We start from the raw sequence: 24,945 nt of genomic DNA, 5'->3' as shown, positions 1-24,945 counted from the left end.
ATTGTGATCTTTAAATATATTTCTTGGTGCACGTTTTTCAGTCTGTCTGTAGGCAAAATTCCTAGAAATTGGACTGCTAAGTCCAAATAAATGTACATTTTAGATTCTGATTGATATAGCTAAACAGAAGTCAATCACTGCTACTAGGTTAGCCTTACTACAATGCCCTTCCTCTGATATTTAGGTGAAGTATAGATTCTGGATAGATCTTGGCCAGGGCTCCCAAAATATAACGTGGCATTTTTACTTAATAAGAAAATTGGCTTTGCTTGTGTTCTCCTTTAGTACAAATTTAAACTGTTTAGTGTAAAAAAATAAAGAAAAATGGCATTCCCTTCTCCCTTCTCATCCCCACACACATCTAAGCTGGAATAGCTGTCTGTGAAAGGTTGACATCTTTCACTTACGATGAAGACAGCAGTAGAGACAGAACTGATCTTCATAGCAACAAATCAGATGCCTCTAGGAGAGCCAAGTGGAATGGCCCAAGGCCCTGTGCCAAAATCCTAAGAGGCAGGAAGTGCCTTGGGATGGGCTCCAGCTGCAGCGGAAATGTGAGAAGCCTCAAATGGTTAAAAGGAAATCGTCTGCCAGGAGAGACTTGTGTGTTGCAGGATGTGTTGCTACAAAGAATTTTCTCTAGCTCTTTCTTGTTAAGTTATTTAATACCACGCATATCAATTTTCTTTGTACTGAATTTCGCTGCATGAGATAGGGAGGGGTATGGAAGACAGATATTGATTTCGCCTCTTCTGCTGATGCTGTGCCATCTCATCCTGCCCGTAACATCCCCATGAAAACACCATTGAAGGGTCAATGAGCTGTAAAATGGTTACTTTTACCCTCCAAAATAATATTTCACTACTATCTATGCTTGAAAATTCACACAGTATTTCAAGGACGTAGATTTATTATGAAATGTAATCTTTGCTCTTCAGCAAAGGCATATACTTTCATTAGTGAAAAATTTTATCCAAAGGGCAAGTATAAACAGAGATGAATGGATTCAGCAGCTTAAAAATCTATATAACGAGGGAAGGGGCAAATAGCATTAGTCCTGTTAAAGATTCTATATTCAACAAAATGAGAACAAGTATGGTGTGACCTTAACTGAATATAATCTGTGATGGAATCCAGAATATTCACAACATAGCTTTTATTTGTGAAGTTTATTTCTTGTATCAATTTGCAAAGCTCTGTCACATGCCCTCACTCGCAAGCAATTTATGCCAATTAGCAATCTTGTGAGTTTTGCAAAATAGGTGTTAGATTCTATTCACCCATGTTCCCTCAAAGTCCCTTTGTAAAAAAGTCAGAGTCTAAAATTCAATAAGCAATTCTGAGATTACAAAACTGAGAGCTGAAGTATGTTACCCAAGGTCATACTGGTTAGTAACAGAGTAAGCCTGCACTTGTGCAGAACTCAAAGGCACAGCCACTGAAGTACTACTTGCTTTTACCCTCTCTCGAGAGAGAGCATGTGCTTTATCTCATCAGGCTTTTCTCCTGCTCACTCTGTCAATAATGGACATTATGATTTTAGAGCCGCTCTCCACACTGAGAAAGTTTTCCTCATACTGAACTATACGTAGCGTCATATGACATTAGTTGTGCAGTTTTGGCTCCATGGAAGGAATATTATTCTCACATTGAAAAGGATAAAAGGCACATGAAAAGGTGCAATCAAGTCCAAATACAGGTATCAAAGGAAAGAATGAAAGAATAGCTATTATCTTTTAATGAGCTTCCACCTCAAAGGCTGAGAAATTTTGTGTGATGAAAAGACCGGGGTTTATCATATACAAGTTGAGTTTCAATTTTGACTTTTACATTTTGTGCTGCATGAAATATAATCAAAATACTTTTTAGCTTCTTTAAGCCTTGGATTTTTCAGTGATAAAGTGGGCATGGCAATAGCTATGTCATAGGGTATTTTTTCAAAGAGCTAAAATAATGTATGTAAAATGATTGTACATCTTGGGTGCTTAATAAATTGTTGTGATAATTAATGAGGTATGAAATCAACTTAGTGAGTTGACTTAGATTGCATGTGATTTCCAAAATATACTCCAATTAATAAATGATTTATCAGAACTTTGGGAGAAATAAGTGGGTATTAAGACTTAGCAAGTTTTCACTGAAATCAAATCATGATACATTGATCTTACTTTATAAAGAGTAGATCGGGGCACCTGGGTGGCTCAGTCGGTTAAGCGTCCGACTTTGGCTCAGGTCATGATCTCACGGTTCCTGGGTTCGAGCCCTGCATCAGCTCTCTGCTGACAGCTCAGAGCCTGGAGCCTGATTCAGATTCTGTGTCTCCCTCTCCCTCTGACCCTCCCTGCCTCCAGCTCTGTCTCTCTCTGTCTCAAATATAAAATAAATAAACATTAAAAAAAAAAAAGAGAGTAGATAAGGGGTCAGCAGAGTAAAGCCTGGTAGGTGAGATCTGGTCTGCAGCCTATTGTGTGGCCTGAGAACCATGAAAATTTTTCTATTTTTAATCAATTGGAAAAATAGTTTAAAATATATTTCACAGCCTGTGAAAATTATATGAAATTTAAAATTGCAGTGTCCTTACATAAAGTTTATTGGAACACAACCACGCTCATTCATTTGCATTAGGTCTAAGATAGTGTTCCGTTGGAATGAGAATTGACTACATGCAACAGAGATCATATGACCTAGAAGCCTAAAATATTTATTACCCAGCTTTTCGTAGGAAAAGTTCTCACACCTCATAGTAGCACATTAGGTCGGAGAAAGACTCCAGACATATTATATCTGTATTTCAAAACGATTTAAATCAGCCACCTGTGACAGAAGCAGCTAACTGAGGAACAAACACAAGTAATCTTCCACTAGATTCTGTACATGTTTCTGGAAAATTCCACTATGGCTATATATCCTAGGCTCCCTTCTTCAACGTGTGGCCATGTGAAAAGGTTGGCCAATGAAATGTGAGTGAAAATAAGATGCATCATTTCCAGAAGGGAGATTTCAAGAAGCAAGAGTCCCTTCTCCAATACATTTTACCCAGCAGGCCCTAGGGGATGGAAGAGCCACAAAAGACGAGGAGCCAGGGACCCTGGACTGCATATCAGAAGTGGCAACCTGCCCACCTGAAACACTTGTTTTGGACTTCTTTTTTGAATAAAAAATAAAGTTCTGTTGTATTATCACTGAAACTTGAGGAAGTTATTAGTGTCTCTCTAATGAATTCACTCTTAAAATGTTCTGGAAAAGATAAGGCAACGTGTCTGAATGAAAATACATGCTGTGTAATGAACATTTAGTGATGAACATCTGTGCTCCACCAAGGTTGGTTAATCAACTGATGCCAACATGGATGGAAGCGGTGTAATCCCCGAATTCTTCCATCCTTGCTCCCACACTAATAACCAATACTGTGGGACACAATTAGTAATTTTTAGTGCTTTAAGCCTGATTCTAGAAGAATTCTTTTGGGGCACCTGGGTGGCTCAGTCGGTTGAACTTCTGACCTTTTTTTTTTTTTTTTTGGCTCAGATCATGATCTCAAGGTTCCTGATATTGAGCCCTGCGTGGGGCTCTGTGCGGACAGGGTGGAGCCTACTTGAGATTCTCTCTCCCACTCTCTGTCCCCTCCCCAGCTCCTTTTCTCTCTATGTCAAAAATAAATGCATAATCCTTAAAATATTTTTAAAAAGATTCTCTAATTATACAGGAGTTTGGACTAATAATTCCCCTAATTCTTTCTAACTTTCAGACTTGAATTTAATCATTAAATGTTTTCTTGTTTAAATCATGAATGTACTACTTTGTTTCAAAAATTTAAAGGTCAGTGAGATAAAAAGCAAGTCTGTGACTTTCGTTTTTTATAATTTACTATATGCACAGGTCCTAAATATACAATTCAGGGACTTTTGATTAAGTTCCTCATTTTGTCATATAGTAAATAAGGTACCCTGGGGAATAGGAAGATATGAAGAAGGACTGATGTATTGGTTAGGATATATCCATCTGCAAGTAAGAAAATACCAACTAAGAGTGACTTAAATAATAGAAATAAAGATATTTTATCATTTTACATGAAAGAAGTTTGTACCTGGCTGAGACCACGTTAAATAAGATCAATGTTACCATCGTACACAATAAGATCACTTAGTAGTTAGGTAATAAGTCATAGTGACATCATAGAGCTGATAAGATATACTGAAAAGGACTTGTTGTTTCTTTGTTTTTCTGACCAAAACTGTATAACCTAATCATGAGAAAACATTAGATCAACTCACATTGTGGGAGATTCTATTAAATAATTGACTAGTACTCTTCCAAAGTGTGAAGGTTATTTAAAAACAAACAAACAAACAAACAAACAAGGAAAGACTGAGAAATTATCACAGGTTGAAGGAGACTAAATAGACATAATAACTAAATTTAATGTGGTGATTTGCAATGCATCCTGGAATAGAGTTCTAGGATAGAATAGAATTAATACATATTAACAGAATAACTAGAAAACCCCAAATATAATCTATGGTGTAATTAACAGTATTATACCAACATACATTCTTAGTTTTGATAATTGCATGATGGGTATGCATGATGTTAACATTAGGAGGAGCTGGGTGGAGGGTAATGAAAACTACCTGCTATTTTTGTAAGTCTCAAATTATAAATATAAATATAAATATAAAAGCCTGGAGTTGGTAATTCTGGATGCAGTAGGGTGACGCAAGACCATCATCAGGAACTAAGATTTGTTTCTACTTTTCTATTCTGCCATTTTTCTTCGTTCCCTTTCTTCTGTAGGTCTACCAGCACACCCAATATTCTCCACTGCAGCTGAGATCGTCACACTCCCACCCTGCTCTAGTCCTGGAAACCAGCCTTCTATGGACGATACCGACTGACCGCTCTATGGCTTCTGTTTGAGCAGTGTCTGTAGGAGATCAAAGTGCAAAAAGAAGGGGTTTTTATTCGCTTGGGTCTTTCCATTTTAGGCAAAGGTTGACAAGAGACTGAGTTCCTCTACCTATGCTCCTGGTGACAGTTCCTATAGGACACCTCTCTCCCAAAGCTATGGTCACAGACCTTTGCATGTTCTTTTTTTTTTTTTTTTTAATTTTTTTTTTTAATGTTTTATTTATTTCTAGGAGAGAGAGAGAGAGACAGCGTGAGCAGGGGAGGGTCAGAGAGAGAGGGAGTCACAGACTGAAACAGGCTCCGGGCTCTGAGCTGGCAGTCAGCACAGAGCCCGACGCGGGGCTCGAACCCACGAACCACGAGATCATGACCTAAGCGAAAGTCGGACGCTCAACCGACTAAGCCACCCAGGCGCCCCGACCTTTGCATGTTCTGATGAACACTTCTGTTCCTGACATTTTCAAGCCCATCGGTAGTCGTGGCACCCTGCAAATGTAATTCCCAAGGGTTAGTTGTTCCCCATAGTTCTCCTTTATCTTGCTCGTGCTTTATGCAACTCTCAGTGACCACGTTTGCATGTGCCATCTCCTTGCTCCTTAACTCTGATACATCATCATCACAAAATAGCCCATGCAGTTCCAAGCATCATATATGCTGTCATGAAGTAAGAGAGATGAAAGCATATGGTGCTTCTTAGACACACACACACACACACACACACACACACACACACACACACAAATATCTACTATATACGGTTTCAATTCTACCTCTGTCACTTACTGGCTTCATAGTATGTCTGGCACATAGTAAGTACTCAGTATTCTCCACCTCTTTAACAGAGAGTTAATCCTGCTGTTGCTCAGGGTCAATGCTCTCCAGTCACCTTTTACTCACTTTCTTTCCAACCCCATCACCAGTATGATGACAAATCTTATCAGTTTTGCCTCCAAAATATACCTAGAACCAATCAGCTACTGTTCTCTGCACCCTCACAATCCCAACTCACCGTATCTCCTTTGGATAATTGCAGAGGTCTTCTGCTTTAACTCCCCCTGCCCTCCGCTTTCACACCCTTGATGTTATCTCAGGGACGACCAGAGACTTCCTTTCAAATGTAATTTCAGTCTTGGGACTCTTCCAGTTCACTCAGAGGTAAAGCCCCACAAGATCTGCCTCCTTCCATTCCTTTCTTCCCTCACCGAATCCGTATTATTGTCTTCCTTACGCACCATCAGCCACATAGAGTTTCTTGTTTTCGCTGAAACAGCAAATTTGCTCCTCTCTCAGGGTCTTTGTTCTTCTTTTCTCCACCTAAAACTTTATTCTACCAGATATCTTCCTGACTTGCTCCCTCACTTCCTTCAGCTCAAATATCAGCCTTCCTTGATGACCCTAAATAAAATGAAATAAAATAAAATAAAATAAATAGAATAACAAAACTCCTTCTCCATTATATCGTCAACTCTCCTTATTCTGTTTTTTCTTTGTTTTTCTCCATAGAACATAACCATTACTCATGTATATATGTGTTTTTCCATATGCATACATGCACATGCACATATAACATGCATACATTCTGTTTCTGTCATTCGAATATGTTGTCCCTAATGCCATAGATTTTACTCAGTATCACATCCCCATTGCTTGGAATGGTAGCTGGTACATAAAAGGTACTTAAAATATTTTCTTAAATAAATGCATGTAGGAATATCAATTAAATGTAATTGTGGAAAAATGCTTTTTAAAGGTTATTTCCCTCCTGGGATTTGGGGGGGAATCTCTTCATATGAAGGGAGCACGAGGGAATTTGAACAAAATGACTTCATCACCCCCTGAAGAAGCTGCTCAGAAAAGGGAAAGTCACTGCTCGTCACAAATTCCTTCAACATTCCTCTTACAGAGCCAACCTGAATGGAGACTTCCTTAGGCAGCTAGAGACAAGTTTTATGGATACAGTAAATAAACTTTTATTGCTAAGTAAGCCAAAATGTAAGCAGGAATGTTTAATGATACTCTAGCTACCCGGGGAGTGAACTTTCGCCATCCTTCATACATTGCTGACATGTCAACTACAGCACTTCACACTTGACTGAGAAGCTATTAAAACAATTACCAGGTCATTAACAAGGGCTTTTAAGACCAGTTTTGAAACCATACTAGTGAGAAAATTTGCTTTGATAGGCATATTAGCCCAGAGGGTGGCCTGGATTTGGACAATTTCCAACTGTCCTCTGGCCTCTCTTCTCTTATTCTTCTGATTTCCAGGGACACTCCCAAAGGTAAGTAGATGACTATTTTAAATTTCATTAAAATGGCTTCCTTTTATTCCTGAACAAAGGGAAGACAACTGCTTGAATGCCTGTGGTTCTCAGTATCTGGATTCAGATACAGTTTTCTGTAACTAACTTTGCCCTGCTTACTCCCCTCAGAGCTTGAGGCCTTCTCTCACCTCCAACACCCAAGTTCACCCTCTCCTGTGGCTTAGAGCTGCCCTAAAGTTTCCACAGAAGAAGCTCCCCCTCCCCCTTTGCTTCCCAATGCCACACAGTGCTTCCAAATAACCATCTCTCCACTGGAGGCAAGATTTCTACCCCTTCTATCCTCACAAGGTATTGAGAAGAACATGCACTCACCCTGAACATGATAACTTACAAAGATTATAAGTTACGAACATGCCTAACCAAAGAAATACATGTTTGTATTTTAAAGACAAGCTTAACACAAATGAATGAAGTGCTCTTTAACTTGTTAGCTCTGAGGAAAATAGTACTGTTCTATTTTATTGAGGGAGAAGTTAAAGAACATGATGAATGATACAGAGACCAGTTAGGAAGATCTTAACTAATTCTCTCTTAATTTATGATTAAATGAAAACCTAAGCAAGAACCATTATTACCAGACGTCCTTTTCTCGACCTCCCCTTTTTTTCCCCTAAGGTGGGATTCATTATAAACAGGCCTGACGTATATAGATGGAGAGATGAATATGCATGCCAAAGAGATTAGATCTCATGCAGCTGAAATCTGACAGCTAAACCAGGTGGCCATTCTAGGTGGGTATTCTGACCCTTTAACACTTTCCCCAGGACATTCCGTGGCAACTTTATTGCTCATTTGAGACACTGATGAGGAGTGTCTTTACTCATTTATGGCAACATTAAACAGTTGGTCAGTGTGATTTCTAAACCAAGAAACTCTTAAAGCAGAAGATTTGCAGATATTACCTTACTGCAGACACCCAGCCTATCTCAGAAAGAAGACAGAAATTTTGTAGAACTTCACTTAACAAGCTCTAGTCAAAGTCTATTACTAATATGGAGACTCAGGCCTCTTTGGGGGGTTTTCCATAGACTCTTGCAGAACAGGTAACGAGTGTACTTTTTGATTAGGAAAGTCTCTCTCTTTTTTCCACGTCAATTTTACTGCCAGCACATCTCCTCCCACAGAAAATAACTGAGTAGAAATCAGATCTTGATATTCCACTCATAGAGTCTGGCTGCAATCAATTGCAACTCTTATGGGAAGTAACGCTGCTGTCAGTTTTGTTTCATTCATTTCTTAGACTACCGGAGAGACCTATTTCAGTACTTTGAAAAATACAAATTGTTTAAGGTCTCCATGCTGTTCAAAGCAAATTACTAATAATAGCAAATTAATGGTTGAACTCTTAAGTTTAGTAATTGTTTACAACAATTAAACAAGGAAAAATCTATCATTTTCAGATGAGAATGTTGCAGTTGGAGAATCCAACAGTTTTGTTCTAGATATGAACAAAAGAGACAACCTAAAGTCCTTCCAGTACATATACTTTGTTATCTTACAAATCACATAATTAGTTACCACATGTTTATTTCTTTCTCATACGACAAAATAGGCTGTATTAATCCTCTGTTGCTATGTAAAAAAAATACCTCACGATTTAATGCCTTTAAATAAGAATAAACATTTCTTCTCTCACTGTTTCTGTGGGTCAGGAATCTGGGAGGAGCCAGATGGGTGCTTTTGTCTTGGAATCTCTATTGCAGGGTTGCAACCAGGGTGTTGTGGGGGCTACAGTCATCTTAAGGCTTAACTAGGCAAGGAAGATCTATATCCAAAATGTCTGACTCACATAGCTGGCAAGTTGGTGCTTGCTGTGTAGCAGAAAGACTTAGTTCTTCACTGTGTGGACTGCTCCACTGGACACTTTGAGTAGCCTCCTCATATACCTGTTGCATTTACCCAGAACAAATGGCCCAAAAGGGACTAGGCAGAAATGACAATGTGCTTGATGACCTACACTTAGAAATCACACACTTTTGCTCTGCCGTACTACTTGACTGGTCACACACACCAACTCTGACCCAGGTGGGAAGGACTACACGAGGCCATGACTAGTTGGGAGACAAGAGTCATTGGGAATCCTCCTGGAGATTGGCTGCTAGACAGCTGTAAGCTGAACAATAGCTAGTACAGAGTAGACACCCAATAAATACTAGTTGAATGATTTGCCTTTTTTAATAAGGTAGGAGACTGAGAAGCCGAAAGCGGAATGCCCAGAAGGAACAACAATACTTGAACAAGCCCCAGGTGCCCTGTTTTCTACTCTGTTCTGTAAACAAATGAGGAAACTTGATTCTAAATGATTCACATAGGACCTCATTTTTATCTTTGCTCTGTAATAAATATTTTTAAAATGAACAGTTGGGGAAGGAATAACAATATAAGTAAGTCTCTTAAGGTTTCCAAATATTAACTTCACAGTTTCCTCATCTGTGTCTGACAAAATTACAGCAGGGAACTGTTGAACTTAAAACAATTTTCAAGTGGCTCTCACGATTCTTTTTAAAAATTCTGTACAAGGTGGGTTCTACACTGTTTTAGTACCTTTCCATAGGAGTTCACTGAAAATAGTGTGCATAAAATTAACAATCCTGATTATCCCATTGTAGCATATATAAATTCTCCTAGTTTCATCTTTTTAAAAATAAAGAAACAATGAAAAATGAATAACATTTTTAAAAGATCTTACATGTGACTAACACTTTTAAATAAAAGACACACATTTCCTTTCTTTTCCTCATTCCTTTTCCAAAAGATCAATGGGCTTCTCCACTAGAAGAGGGAAAATGATTTTTGAAACCAACTCTGCCTCACCATTTCCTCTTCAAGTCCTTTTGTCCTTGGAATTAGTAGAAAGGTGAAAGTTCTCCTAGAAGTCATTGGTGCAAATAAGATGTTGGCTTGGAATTTTGAAAACTTTCCGAGAAGGAAAAAGTTCTCAAAACACTAAGAGCCAACTTTGTTCCTTTGAAAATTAGACATAATTACTTCACTTGGAAGATTATTTCACAATTCAGTAGGTTCACTTCCAGGAAAATTGCCTTGGTGTCAAGCCTAGTTTAGTTTTTCGGGGTTTTTTTTTTTCTTCTTTATATTAGACTTACAGTAGCTCTCCTTTATTTTGTGAGGCACCCTGCAGGGAATGGGAACTCTTTGTAAATTAAACACTATTTGAGTAAATTCAACATGGAAATGAGGGCCTTTATACCAGAAATTATATTTAGCATCTGCTATTCTCCTTTGTGTCAAGGGTGATGGTCAATTTCAGCATAGATATTCACATATACTATAAAATTGGTGCTAAGAAATCTAATATTGCAAGTGTTTTCATGAGAGAGTACTTATGTATATGGATTAGTAGCGTTGCACTGTTCTGTTTGACGGTACACGTTTTTTCCCCTGTCCTCTGTGTTTCATCAGTGTTCTGTAACAGTTAGTAAGTAGACTCTACTCTGCTTTTTTTTGGTTCTCTTATTCTCTCCTCATAAATCATTCTCTCTAGCACCTAAATTACTTGTTTTTCATCTGAACTCATTCCAGATTTGTTTGTTTCTCTTAAATTTGTTTTCTTGTTTTAAATCATTAGGTGGGCAGTATTGATTGTACTTTTATAATTTTTTATTGTTTATTTATTGTGAGAGAGAGTAAATATGAGCTGGGGAGGGCAGAGAGAGAGAAGGACAGAGGATTCAGAGCAGGTGCAGTGCTGACAGCAGCAAAATCACTGCGGGGTTTGATCATGACCTAAGCTGAAGTAGGATGTTCCACCGACTAAGCCACCTAGTACTTTTAGAGTTTCACTGGAAAGGAAACTTGAATGTTTTTGGCTGCCTGACTGATGGACATAGGTACAAGTATGAAAAGATAGATGATAGATAGATAGATAGATAGATAGAGATAGAGATAGATAGAGAGAGATATACAGAAGAGAAGCACTGTATAATATAGCAGAAAGAGCAGAGGACTACCAAATAGGAACCATAGTTCTAGACCTCAGTGTTATCCTGTTATGCATAATTGAAGAAATCACTAACCACTATGGTCTACATTGTCTTCATTTTTTCCCTCATTCATTCAAGAAGCACATATTATGTGCTTGGGAATACAGTCATATATAATATAGGGTAGGTTTTCCCTTTCTAGAAACTAAAGTGTAGTGAAGATTGACAAATTATAAACAAATAAGAAAATAATTTAGAGTCTTTAGATTTGGTCATTGCATTGCTTCTAATGAATAAACATGGTAATTTGTTAGAAAATGACAGAGGTAAGGAGGGAGGCTGTATTTAAGTAGAGAAACAGGAAAGCCCTCTCTAAGAAGTCATTATTTGGAAAAAACAAAAAGACCCATATATGAGACAAATCAGGGGAAGAATAGGAAGAGCAGATCAGAAAATGTAATTTTAGGTGCTTTTGTTATTTTAGGTTGTAATTTTATTTATATAAGTACCTCTCTGTCAAGGCCATAGTTTACAAAAGTTTTCTGATCATCCCACCCCTACATCTCTGTGGAATGGATGTAGAGGTATCCACACCCTTACACCTAAAAACTGAACTCTGAGAGGGTTCAAATTCATGTTCCCCTGGCGTGAACTGGCTTCACCATTACTGGCTAAGAAATACTAGATTCTCCAAAGCAATCATGTAGATTTCTTTGGGATCTCTATGTGGTTTCACTTTTCAACTTCCTACTGCTGAGGCCATATTTATTCCCCTTTATGTAACTATTTCATAAATTTCCAAGTTAAGAGACTAGTGTCGGAGGTTAGCTCTGGCCGGGGTCCAGGGGTCCCTGAAGGATGGACGGTGCCGGCGAGGGAGGGGTGACAAAGCCCTGAGAGTCTTTCTGGTCACCAGGCAGGCATCTCCGCTCTGACTGGGGCTCAACTTTATTTTATCATTAAGTGTTTAGGGGATGGCACAGAAGTGGCATTTGCCTTAGACAATGATTTCTGATAACAAACTTCTTTGATATGTAAGAATTTCCCAGAACATAGATGTGTAGAAGACTTCTGCATAACCTTTATCAGTAGTGAGATAGGTGATTTAGATGCTTATCCTATGGGGATGAAGGTATCTTTAGCATATCAGACAATGCTTTTAGTATAAAAGGGTGAAGTTACTTCTCTGTGAGCTGGGGTCAAACAGGTCTTTCAGGAAACACCTTTGCTCCCATAATCAGAAAACAAGGAGTTCCTCAATAGGTTCCTTCACAGGGAGCAATCAGCATATTCAAGGCCAGGATAAGTCACTCCAAATACTTGATAACAAATGCCTTGGGAGGGGGGCGGCCATTGCTCCAAGCAGAAACAATTGGGTGGAGGGTGGATACCTGCCCTTAACTCTAAATTAGGCTCTTTGTCTCAGGGCCAGACTCAAGCCCCCTTTATTATGTAAGTCTTGGATCTGCAAGGCCCTTAGGAAGAGCCTTTTAATAATCATCCACAATGTTTTCATCTGAAATCTCTTTGGAAAAGGCAGGAACGTGCTTTTCCTTATGAGCTATCTGTGTTGGGAATATTGGTCTGATCTGGAATATTGTGAGGCCTGGTCAATACCAGCAGCCTCATTTCCAACATGAGCCAGAAGTAGCAGAAGGAGATACCAGTTTTCCTTTATCATGGCAGGAGATGTGCAAACACTACCATTTCCTCACTGTGACTGTCATCCAGCGAGGCCAGTGTGGCTCCCAGCAGACTAGTTTGTTAATTTTGACTTGTTAAGGGAAAGTATGTTTAAGCCTGAGGGAGAGTTATTAAAAGTTCAAGATTTGGACACCCAGGTGGCTTAGTTGGTTGAATGTAAGACTCTCAATTTTTTGTCAGGTCCTTATGACCCCAGGGTCATATGATTGAGTCCCGGGTCAGGCTCTGTGCTGAGCATGGAGCCTGCTTAAGATTCTCTCTCTTCCTCTGCTCCTTTACCCTGCTTGCATGCTTTCTCTTCAGATAAGATAAGATAAGATAAGATAAGATAAGATAAGATAGAAGTTCAAGTTCTGATTTTGATTCCATCAGTAAATAGAACTTTGTAAGAACTTGGATGAGAACTTGGACAAATCATTTTAATTATCAGGGCCTTAGTTTATTTCTTTATAGAATGCAAACAATAAACTAGATTAGCTAATTATGAAAAAATTTTATTTCCATTGTCAAAAGAAATCTTTCATGAAATCCCATTGTTTTAGTCAGTTATCATTTGTTTTGTAAATGATAGAAACTAACTTAAGGGGCACCTGGGTGGCTTAGTCGGTTAAGCGTCCGACTTTCGCTTAGGTCATGATCTCGCGGTTGGTGGGTTCGGGCCTGCGTCGGGCTCTGTGCTGACTGCCAGCTCAGAGCCTGGAGCCTGTTTCAGAGTCTGTGATTCCCTCTCTCTCTGACCCTTCCCTGCTCACGTTGTCTCTCTCTCTCTCTCCTAGAAATAAATAAAACATTAAAAAAAAATTTGGAAACTAACTTAAAAAACAGGGATTTATTATAAGACTGTTAGGTGGTGGTGACCAGAGTGTTAAAATTATGGCTGATTCTAATTGGGACTAGACATAAGTAACTTAAGTACTATTCCCTCAGTAAATTTGCAACAGAATAATTTTTATACATTAGCACTTGAGAAAGACTCTTTCATAATACATTACCTAAGAAAATAATGTGTGTAAAAGCTCAACAGTCTTTTTTCTTCCTTCTCTTTTCCCTTTCTGAACAAGGACAAGGTAATTCTACTATTGACCAAAAAGCAATGTTCACATGTTCTACCTGTCAAAGCCATGCCCTGACCAAATTTATCAAATGGCTCTGTTCATTCCCCCCACTGCTTTGCCACAATTAGGTTAATATTATATGCCAAAATTCCAATGAGTGAGCATCAAGTGAACACCTAATTGCTTGACGTGGTATATGTGTAAAAACAGTCTGCAAGGTGAAAGATGACTAAGTCTTCATTTTTGAAGAGACCTCATGAAGACGTTAGTATAGTATGCCAAGGAAAACAAAATGATACCAGCATCTCACTATTCTGACTAGAAAATTTCCTAAAACACTCCTGGAAATGTAATAAATGTATTCTTCTTAAGGGTTAAATACTTTTTTTCAAACTATCTCTAATTTTATAGTCAATCTCCACTGAAATAATATTTGCTTACCATTAGCGAGTCCAGAAGGAGCTGTTTGAAATGCAATTTTCTCCCTGGGGCCACTCTGTTCCATGTTTATTGTTACATCTTATCATGTCCTCCAAAAAATAAAAATAGAAACTGCTTACTGGCAGTCATGACAGATGAATTCACCATTCCTTGCCAGTAATCATGAAATTCTTTGCACATGAGATTTCTTCAAAGTAATATCTTTTTTGGTTATAGGGTTTGAATCTTTTTAAAAACATCTATCTATTTTTTATTCTCACAGAATTGCCTTAACTCCAGCAGATAGCAAATTTTAGCATATTGATTTTATGTATAAGTAAGCTGATAAAAGTTAATTGATTTGCCCAAGACCACACAGCACGGTTGGGACTGAGATTAAAAACTTAGTTTTTTAGTTTCCCAGTTTAAAGCGTTGTATTCAGGGATGAAGATCTCACATGTACATAGTTTACAAGTGCTATGTAGGTTGCAGAACTATTTCTAACACCGGGCAAGATTCTAGGAAAGCTCACCAAAGTAACTGATTTTTGTTTTTTGCCTTAGCTCCTCAGCAGTAGAAGTTCACACAGTCCTTCCTCTCTGTAGTCTCAGACTTTGTTCTCAAGAGAGTAGTACCATATCGGGAAGTCTAAAAGGGAAATGTATACCTTTTATACACATAGAATATTCTGAAATAACTCACAATGATTTCAATAATGACCTTTGTTACAAAGGATCCAAATGCGTATAAAATGTGAAAGCCTAGAACTGGGACCCAGTTCAGTCTGGATGTTTAACACTTTACCCCTAAGCAGAAGGAAAACCTCAGAGGAGACACAGGATAAATCGATTTTCTTCAAGTCATTCAGGTCGTGGGTTTCTCAGATTTATCCTCCATGTTCTGGCCCTTAACAGGACCCTAAGCCATGAGCCTAGGGATAAAAGAAACTTGGACAGTTTCTGCAGATAGGGTGTGTGGGTAATGTCCACTTCCTTTCACCACAGAAATTTTAGGGAACTGATTATGGTTAATCTCCTAACAGTGTGTTTTGAAGATGCACACTTTAGTGGATACAGCTGGGGACTTGGTAAAAGTGGTTTAGCTTTAATATCTTCAAAATGAAGTAACTGAACCAAATAAACTCTAAGGTCCATCTGAGCTCTAAATTCTAAATTCTTAAATCCTTTCAGAACAACATCTATAATGACAGAATATAATGGGTAGAAAGGGCCTTGGAGATTATCCATCCCTGGAAGCTTTCAAACTGTGATCCGAAGAAATCCCTCAGAGGTCAAAGTAAGTGTGAAGAGAAGTTAAAGATAAGTAACTTGCATCCCATACATCCTAACCCATGGAACCCTCCCAGATAAAACTCCTGACTGTATCGGTTGTATATATTCTGCTTCCTTGTCTTAAAATACAAAGGCTTGAAACAAATAATCTAATCGAACACCCTACTTGCAGGTAAAAAAAGCTGTGAAGCCCTAGAAAATCTTAGTGGCTTGTCCAAAATGACACAGAAATGGCATTGTGTGTCATTGTGTCATTGATGGCAGACTACAAACATTAGATCAAAATTGACAACTCTGTTTTCCTTAGGACTGTGTTAAAAGTGACTTTTAACCTCACTGGGACGGCTTGCTGAACTCACAATCACTGTTCCTTTCCCGGGTGTCATCATCTGATACTAGGAAATCTTGAGAATAAAAGAATGGGAAAGAGATGTGTGCATATAAGAGTGTGTGCTAGCTATTGAGAAAGATGAGGCAAAAATTTTATTATTCCAAATTATAAGGATTAACTTCAAAAAGTTTTCAACTGTTCCTTTTAATTCATTGTGTAATCAACAAGTAGTTAACATTTGCTACCACAGTAATTCAGAGTTCATTTATTTCCTACTGCAAATGTGTACTCTACAGGAAAAATTAAGAAAACTAAATAAAACATAACAAGCAAGGACAAAAACTATACTAAATCCCTATAGCACACACTAAATTGATCGTTCTTTTCTTTCTAGGTTAGAGGGCTTTGTGAAGAGTATACTTGACTTTGAAAATGACAAATATTGTGCCCAAAATGTTTGTCTCTTTATCGATGTAAAAGGTCAAGAGAAAAGGTGAGACTCAGGTTTGGTATTTTGTTTGTGAGTGGGAAAAAACCTATAACTGGTTTTCCTGACCAAAACAATAATAATAATTTAACTCTTAAAGAGACTTAACTATTATTTCTACTTAATTCAGGAAGATTCTTAAATTTCATTACAAACTGTTCACATACATGCACACAAAACAAGCTTTGAAATCTTTTGAAGCCTTGGACAGATGAAACTAATATTTTATACAAATACCAATGGCTTTCATTGTTCTTTCCTTCTTTATAATTTTTTTTTCCATTTAAAATTTTCAGGCAAATCGTAGGACATCTGGAGCACTTGTGTTTTTATTAGAGTTCTGACAATACACCAGGAAAACTCTGAAAACTCATAAAATGTCTCTAGAAAATATATAAAATAGGTCACTGTTTTAAAGGCAGATTTTTTTTTTGCCTGCTAAGAACTTATTTTCTGTATGTTGACGGAATCATAAAATCATTAAGATTCACACATTTTCTCACAGAATATATTCTTAAACAATTTTTTAATGAATTTAGGCTCCCGATACCCAATGTTGCCAAATAAACTTTTGTTCTTGGGCTTAGCTTGGGCCAATTCTCTTGGTATTGCTCTTGATCCCCAGACAACTAGCTAATGAAAATATATATATTGAGGTTCACGTGACACAGAAGAGGCCAGCCTGGACAATGAACTTCCCTTTCTAATTTGTTTAGTGGTTATCCCTCTGGGATGGAAGCATCTGGCTCAACTGATTAAAGCTGCTTCTACCTGCCTGGAGGCAGTTTATAATCCAATTTCTCATCTAAATCCAGGAATTTCACTGCTGTGAATAATCAAATACTATCTCAGTGTGAAGAATCAGCTTGCCTCTGCTTGAGAGAATTTTCTCTGAGTTTTAAAAAATCCCCCACCATCCCCCACTGCCTTAGGAGTGTCAGTTAGAGCCCTTTGTGCTCTGGGGACCTCAATCCAGTATGGAACCCATGTAATCACCCTGCACACCTAGCACTCTCCTGAGTTCACTGAACCAGCAGTTCTAGAAAATATATTGCTATAAATCCAAATGGATGTGTTCCTTAGATGTCTCACACATACCAGGCAGCTCCTCCTCTTACTTACACTAAACACATAAAATGTTATGTGCATTCTGGCTTGGTCTGAAAGTGGATAAACTTGCCTTAAACAAACGATGAAGAATGCCTTTGCAAGACTGGATGCCCTTGCAGAAGAAAATGTGCCTCATTAGGGTCAATCTGGCTTCAGCAGCAGGCACTTCCTAAGAATTCCGGGCTGTGTCAAATGAGAATGAAGGGGAGGGGAGAAAAAAAAAAAAAACTTTCCAAGACGCTATGAGTAATTTTCTTAACATTTTAAGCCAATGAATATTTAAAGAAGAAAAAGTCTACCCCGGGGCAGACTGACAAATGAGAAGGACAAAGGCTTGACATTTCCTGGAAATCTTGCCAATTAAAAAAAAAAATCATCAAAAACAGAACCAAAATAGTTATCAATCTCTCACTTACATGAAAATTGCCATCATAATTTAAAAGAAAATTTTAAGCAAGAACTTTTAGTTCAAATGTTCGTTAAAAAGTATCCTTAAAGAGGGGAAATGCCCTATTATATCTGAATGTTAAACATGACCTTTAAATTTTTTTTTCAGGTAAAATTCTGCCTGACTCATCAAAGTATAGGAGGCAAATGAAATATATTCCTCTTCCCCGAATTTTTAAATGCCTTTTCCTGTTTCTTGTGTAACCATTAGTGTTTGAATTAAAATCTCAGAAGTGGCTTCAATTCTGTGTTAAAAGAGAACATGAATATCTTTAATTTTAGAAGAAAACATATCCCACTTTAAGTAAAACAAAAAAAGCTCTGTGAAGTTCTACCTCATGTATCAGTCTTAATCCGTTTAATTGTATATGGGTTACATGGGTTCATCAAATTCTCAACTTTTTTAGAAAATATCTTGAAAAGTGTTGACATTAAGAGAAAAAAAAATGAAATGCAGATACTCAAAATTTCTTGTGAAATCCTGAACCATCTTAGCAAAGATTCTGCCTCCTAAAAAACAGTTTCCTGTCCGACTTCAGTTTGTATTGTTCTCATTATTCAAGGGCATAAACATTCTTTTTTGGTCTATCATGCTTTCTAATGCTTCCATTAGAATGTTTATCAGGATCTAGGGCAACACACCCGGTTTTATCAGCAAAGTGCAGAAGGTGATGCATGTTAGAATAGAGACAGATTGTAACTTTTGTTTCTGCCATGTGACCTATGAAGTTAGAAAAAATTATTTATTTATTTTAAAGTTTGTTTATCGAGAGAGAGAGAGAGAGAGAAAGTGAGGGGGAATCCCAAGCAGACTCTGCACTGTTAGCACAGAGCCTGATGTGGGGCTCGAACTCACAAAACCAGGAGATCATGACCTGAGCTGACACCAAGAGCTAGATGCTTAACCGACTCAGCCAACCAGGTGCTCCTGAAGTTAGAAGAAATTAAAGTTGAAGACAGATAACAGTGAACTACTGGGTTGAAAAGTAAACAGATTTATAAAAGAAACCCTGTCACAGGAATAATATATCAGAGTTTAACAAATAGAATGAAATAATCTCTTTTAACCTCTCTACCATTTTAATCAACCAACCCTAATCCTTTGTGTGAATATGTTTGACTTTTTTTCATGTGCATATTTTCAAAAGTTGTAGCCATAGTACTTGTGTGTGTGTGTGTGTGTGTATACATATATGAGTATGTATTTAAGTATTCATTTTTCATTTTATGCCATTGAATAAATGTGCCACAATCTTTTTTTTTTTTCACAATCTTTTTAACCAGTGCCTTATTTTTGGACATTTGGATTCTTTCCAAATTTTAATTTTATGAAATAAAATTCTATGAATTTCATTGTTGAAAGGAAGCTTATAAGTAGGATTCCTGAGAAAAAGTGAGGGTAATTTTTTGCATTTTTCTTAATACCCAATGCCAACTGCTTTCCAAAGATTGTGCTGGTTTCTTGATAGTGATGTAGAAGAGTACTAATTTAGTTGATGCTCAAAATCTTTTTTTTTCCCCCTTACAGGTAATCAAACAAACAATACAATCAATATGATTCCATCACATTCTTATTCACACCCATGAATAAGTTAAAGACTGTTGTGCTTTGTAACTCCTAACCTATCATTTTTTAGGCATCATGAAGATAATTTTACTCATTCATGCATTCATTTATACATTTATTTATTAATTTAAAAGCCATCTATTGTGACCTTCTGCAAAAAGCCATGATTCCAGATGTAGTAGTGAAAATATAGTTTTAAAGATGCAGGAGAGATATAGAAAAATATAGACCTGGGGAGATGGTGGTGAATAAGAAAAGCTCAGATCCAACTCTTAGTACGGATTTCAGTAGGGACACAGAAAGTAAACACATTATTGCACAATAAATTATTTCAATATAATTGTTATAAAAGCAATGAAGCAAACTACTTAGATATACTGAAAAAGTAAAACAAGTTAGCTTAAAATTGGTATGAGTAAACAGTGCAGTTTCCCTGAGGATACTATATTTAAAAATTAACTCTAAAGAATGAGGAGGAATTCATCATGTCATGGTCAATTGATGAAAGCAGAGGGTTAAATGTGAGTCTCTGTCTTAAGGCAAGAATTTGGAGAGTCAAGCAACAAAAACATTGGTCCCCAAGGATGAAGCACTGGTGAGAAAGTCAGAGATTATCAGGATATGAGGCCTTCAAGGTAAACTAGGAAGAGATCACGCAGGGCCTTAGGACCTTAATAAGGAGTGTTAGTTTTATATTAAGTCCAATAGACCTGTAATCTGAGAGCCAGGGGGAGATAGAGAAGAGTTTTAAGAGGCAGAGTGATAAGATTAGATCTGTCTTTAAAAAAAAAAAATAGTTCTTAAATAACTATTTGGAGAATAGGTTGGAAATAACAAGAACAACAAATAACAGGTGAAGGTACATCATTTAAAAAACTCTTGAAGGAAACCAGGATGAGAGATGTAGGTAGTTCGGGTTAGGGAGGCAGCAGCAGATATAGAGGAAAAAATTGACAGATTCACAACTTATACTGGAAGATTCTTAACAGGCCTTGATGAAAGAGTGTATGGAGAAGAAGAGGGTTGCAAAGCTGGCATCCTGGTTTCTGAGTGAGCAAGCAGATAAATGCCGGTGTCGCTTACTAAGATGGGAATTCTAAGAATATCATTAGATCGTTTAATTAAAGTACAAATGTTGATAGTTGGATATATATGCTAGAGACTCAGAAAGGGATCTGGGTTGAAGAGGTAACTTTGTATCATAAATGAAGTCATGGCTGTGGCTGGTGCTCATTCAGGGAGGAAATGTAGAGACAGACGAAAAAGATGGTAATAGAGAGTTTTGAAGAATTCAAATACTTATGTTATAAGGAAGATTCCTCACCCCCACCCAAAGATAGTGAGAAGAAGGAATCAAAGGGGTAGAAGAAAATCATGGAGAGTGATTTACAGAATCAAAGAGGTTTTTTTTTTTTAATGTCAAAACTGTGGCAAATGTTGATAAGTTGACAAGTAAGATGAGAAATGAAAATTTGAAAACAGGTGACCTTCAAAAGGCCAGTTTGAAGGAGTGAGCTAGCTGATTTGAGAGAGATAGAGTGCATAGCAGGGGGAAAGTGGAGATAGTAAATATGGATAGCTCTTTGAGTGATTATTTGAACTGAAATTTTTGATGTCCAAATCACAGTATCAAAAACTAAAAACTAACAGAAGATATATTTCAAGTTGTGCTACCATTCTAGGGGAGTTTTGGATTTCCAAAGGACTATTAAAGTATGCATGATCATCCCCATGGCCTTCAGCACACTAACCCACTGGAAATAGCATTTTAAAATATCTTGTATATCCTCTTGCAAGCTCAAATGAGTGTAACCCAGTGAATTTTGATTGGGGGAGAAGGTAGAAAGCTTGGAATATTAGGCAATGCCTAGAGTTATTTATAAGATTACTTCAGGGACAGCCTAATATACCTTATTACAAAACAAGGGCTTTGTATTCCCAGACACTTAAGCATACTTATGTATGTGATGTGTTGTATGTAATGCATTTACCCATTTCTAGATAGGTAAAATGAAACTATAAAGCCTAATTTAGCTTGATCCACTACACATGGGCTCAGTATTCATAATTATCTTCCCAGCATTTCATGCTGCTGCAGATTACTTTCCTAAAAACACTGTCTCCAGTGTGAATACAATTTAATTAACTAAGGATATGAAAATGACATTTAAGTATATACCTTTGATCCAAATAAAACAGTGTATTTTACTTCTTGGGTTCACCAAGCAAGCCAGACACTTGGCTATTGTTTCTGTGTCATTGTTTGTTTGTTTGTTTGTTTCCAGTTTTTTTGTTTTGTTTTGTTTTGTTTTTAGAAGGGATTGTAGCTAGCAAGCCTGTCCCCTTACCTACAGAAATCCTTCTTAACCCAGCTCTCTCTTTCCTGGGCTCCTTCTCTTTGCCTGAACAAATTCCTGTCAGTAACTCATTTTCTAGCATTTTCTAGCTCAATTTCTTCTGAGCAACCAATGTTTGTCTTTCAAGATACCCCAGCAGCCCTTCCATATTTATCTACTCCATCTGTTTTCTATTTCAGTTCCTCTACGCTCCCTTTTACTTGTCAACCCTAATCACTCCCCTGCCACTGTTCCTCCCTAATCTTAGTTTATCTGGGCTTCCCAAGAGACAACTGCCATGTAACTCATTTGGCAGGATTGTCCCCTTCTCTGTGAGATGGTCACAGCAGTATTTCTAAGCCTATTTTACAATGGATGATTTTTATTTTTGATGTGAAGTGAAAAAAAAGGGGAAGACACAATCCAAAATATGTAACCAAATAAAGCACTTTTCACCACAGCTGGCAATGGAATTTCCTAAGAGCAGAGCCAACACAAACTACAAATATCTTACCTGCACTTTGGTTTTTACTTTCTAATTTTTGATTATGAGAGCAAAGAAGTAATTTTTATATCTCACCAATCTTTTCTCAAAACAAAGGACAGATGCCGGGTAGATTCAGAATTGAAATATAAATGTTAAGACATGATGTCATGGTTCAAACTATTTACCAGATGAGTAAAAATAACACATTTTTATGTGGTAAACCACTTAACTAGAACTGTATAATTCTACATTATTTGCTCTTTTTTTCTTTTTTAAAAGAAGCCAAACCTCTCTAACACAAACATTTCCCTGTGTCGATTGGATTTAGAGTGCCAACAAAGTTTTGTTTCTTTTCTTTAAAACATATTTATTTTTAGACCTTTCAATTCACTATTGCAAACAGATGTGCTCCTTTTTTTTCCCTCCCATGGAAGAAAATAAATAAGGCTGGAATTCCCTTGAAAGAAAGAAAGAAAGAAAGAAAGAAAGAAAGAAAGAAAGAAAGAAAGAAAGAAGAAGGAGAAGGAGAAGGAGAAAGAAGAAGAAGAAGAAGAAGAAGAAGAAGAAGAAGAAGAAGAAGAAGAAGAAGAAGAAGAAAAGAAGAAAGAAGAAGGAGGAGGAGGGGAAGGGAAAGGAGAAAAGGGAAGGAAGGGAAGGGAAAGGAAGGGAGGGAAGGGGAAGAGAAGAGAAGAGAAGAGAAGAGAAGAGAAGAGAAGAGAAGAGAAGAAAAACAATAGGAGTTTTATTTCAGAATTCTGCTCTGTGCCAAGCATCCAGTCTGTAAAACATTTTACCCTGTTGGTTTGGGAATGGGGAAAGACATCTGTGTGTGAGGCATCAATCTGTTCTTTTGAAACACAATTCCAGTTCACAGAGCTGTGATCTGTTGAGTGATAAACACAATTTTCTGAAGCTGCTTTTCAAAAGGCAGAAATATTGACAGTGTAAATCCTAACACCTTAAGACAAACTTTTATCTAAACAAAAACAATAATAAGAGCTAATATTTACGGGGCCTCACAGCGTGCCAAAATCTGAGCACACAACTTCATGTACATTATCTCTGTTAATATTTATTTCTGGAGATCGATGCCAATATTTGCTGCATTTTACAGATGAGAAAGTAGGGAAGCAAATGGTTCTACGGTTTGTACAAATCACTTGGCTAGTTAGGGTGACAACCATGTACGGGATCCAGCTCTGTCTCTTACTCCAGCACCTTTCCTCTAAAACAAGAGACCTCTTTCAACTGAAGTATACTTTGGAATAAAAGGATGAGCCTAGCTGTGAGTCAGATTAGATTGCAGCAATAAACTTTCTTTTAGGGGCAGCTGGGGAATCAATGAGAGGAAGGGCAAGACTGAAATATATCTACCGCGTCTATAAGGGTCCAGGCACTACCTTCTATACTTACCTAGAAGAGCTTTCCTATTGAGCAGAAACAATGGTAAAACTGACATCTGCTTGGCATCCATTCAATACTCATTTATTATATATAAAGAGAGGTCTTCTTATCATCTGAGTTCAATGGCGTAAAATGATGTGTAGTCCAACAATTCCCAATTCTTTTCTTCAGGCTTGGCTTGAGGCTGTGAAAGGTGGTTCTTTAATATTCAGACAATAAGTACTGTCTCACATTTAAATCAAGCTTCTGTCTGTAAGAGCTCTGAGCAATTTTACTGGCATTATGTCATTTATCTTCTCAACAACTTTACGTGGTGAGAAAATGAACTTCACCTTTCCAGGCCTCACTCGGTGCTAGTCAGTAGGTTTGCATTTTCACATTCCTATTGAATTTTCCATACAGCTTCCTAGAAACGAAAATGAGAACTCCAGGATTCTTCACCACTAATTTTGATCGCCTTTGGGTAGTCACTGTCTTTGGCTGAAGTTCCATTTGGTATGCAATGGGGCTATCAGGCTAGGGAAGCTCCAAGCTGTAACATTCTAGGGCTCAAAGCTGGTAGAATATTCATGGGATTCAGTGGAAAAGCCTTCACGTCTCTGAAGAAATTTGGGGTTATAGTTGCCTCTTCAGTTATTACAATCGCCATTTGCATTTTTCCAGTAGCCAGACAGCAGGGTCCTCTGAGGACCAGTACTGGCAGGACTGAAGCTGAGGTCTCCAAAAGTGGAAAAGAGGAAAATGAAAACGGAGAGGAACTAAGAAAAGGAGAGTTGCTAGGGAGGGAAGGAGAAGGGAAAGGAGAGTAAGAAAGTGCAGAGAGTGGTGGGAAGGGGAAGAGAGAGGGAGACAAACAGGAAAACGGCCTGAAAGAGAGCAAGAGAAAGGAAAGATGGAGGAAGGCAAGAAATAGGAAGATGATAAGGATAATACCCAATGCTCTTTGTGTTTTTCCTCTATCATTATCATAATGATTTCATTGTTACATCAGAGAGGAGGTTGCATTGGTTAACTAGAAAGAGCATGGGGTTTTGCAGTTAGACTAGATGGGTTCAAATTCTGACTCTTTCACTGACAAGTATTAATACGTCCCTAAGGAGGTAGCTTAATCTCTCTCAGACTTAGTTTATT

General features: G+C 37.6%; 1 long non-coding RNA gene across 1 annotated transcript in view; it reads right to left on the bottom strand.

Moving 5' to 3' along the window:
- The window catches only part of LOC120239109, a 55,051-nt gene extending 30,486 nt beyond the window's left edge, over nucleotides 1-24,565 (bottom strand). The window contains exons 1-3 of the long non-coding RNA XR_005530368.1: nucleotides 23,824-24,565; nucleotides 14,886-15,001; nucleotides 14,374-14,462 (exon numbers count right to left, since the gene is read on the bottom strand). This is a non-coding gene — a long non-coding RNA (uncharacterized LOC120239109). The remainder of the gene's footprint in view (nucleotides 1-14,373; nucleotides 14,463-14,885; nucleotides 15,002-23,823) is intronic.
- Nucleotides 24,566-24,945: the final 380 nt, after the last annotated feature.

The sequence above is a fragment of the Hyaena hyaena genome, unplaced genomic scaffold (assembly GCF_003009895.1).
Source record: "Hyaena hyaena isolate Hyena2069 unplaced genomic scaffold, ASM300989v1 scaffold_225, whole genome shotgun sequence".
Lineage (NCBI taxonomy): Eukaryota > Metazoa > Chordata > Mammalia > Carnivora > Hyaenidae > Hyaena > Hyaena hyaena.
This window is presented reverse-complemented; position numbering and strand designations above follow the sequence as displayed.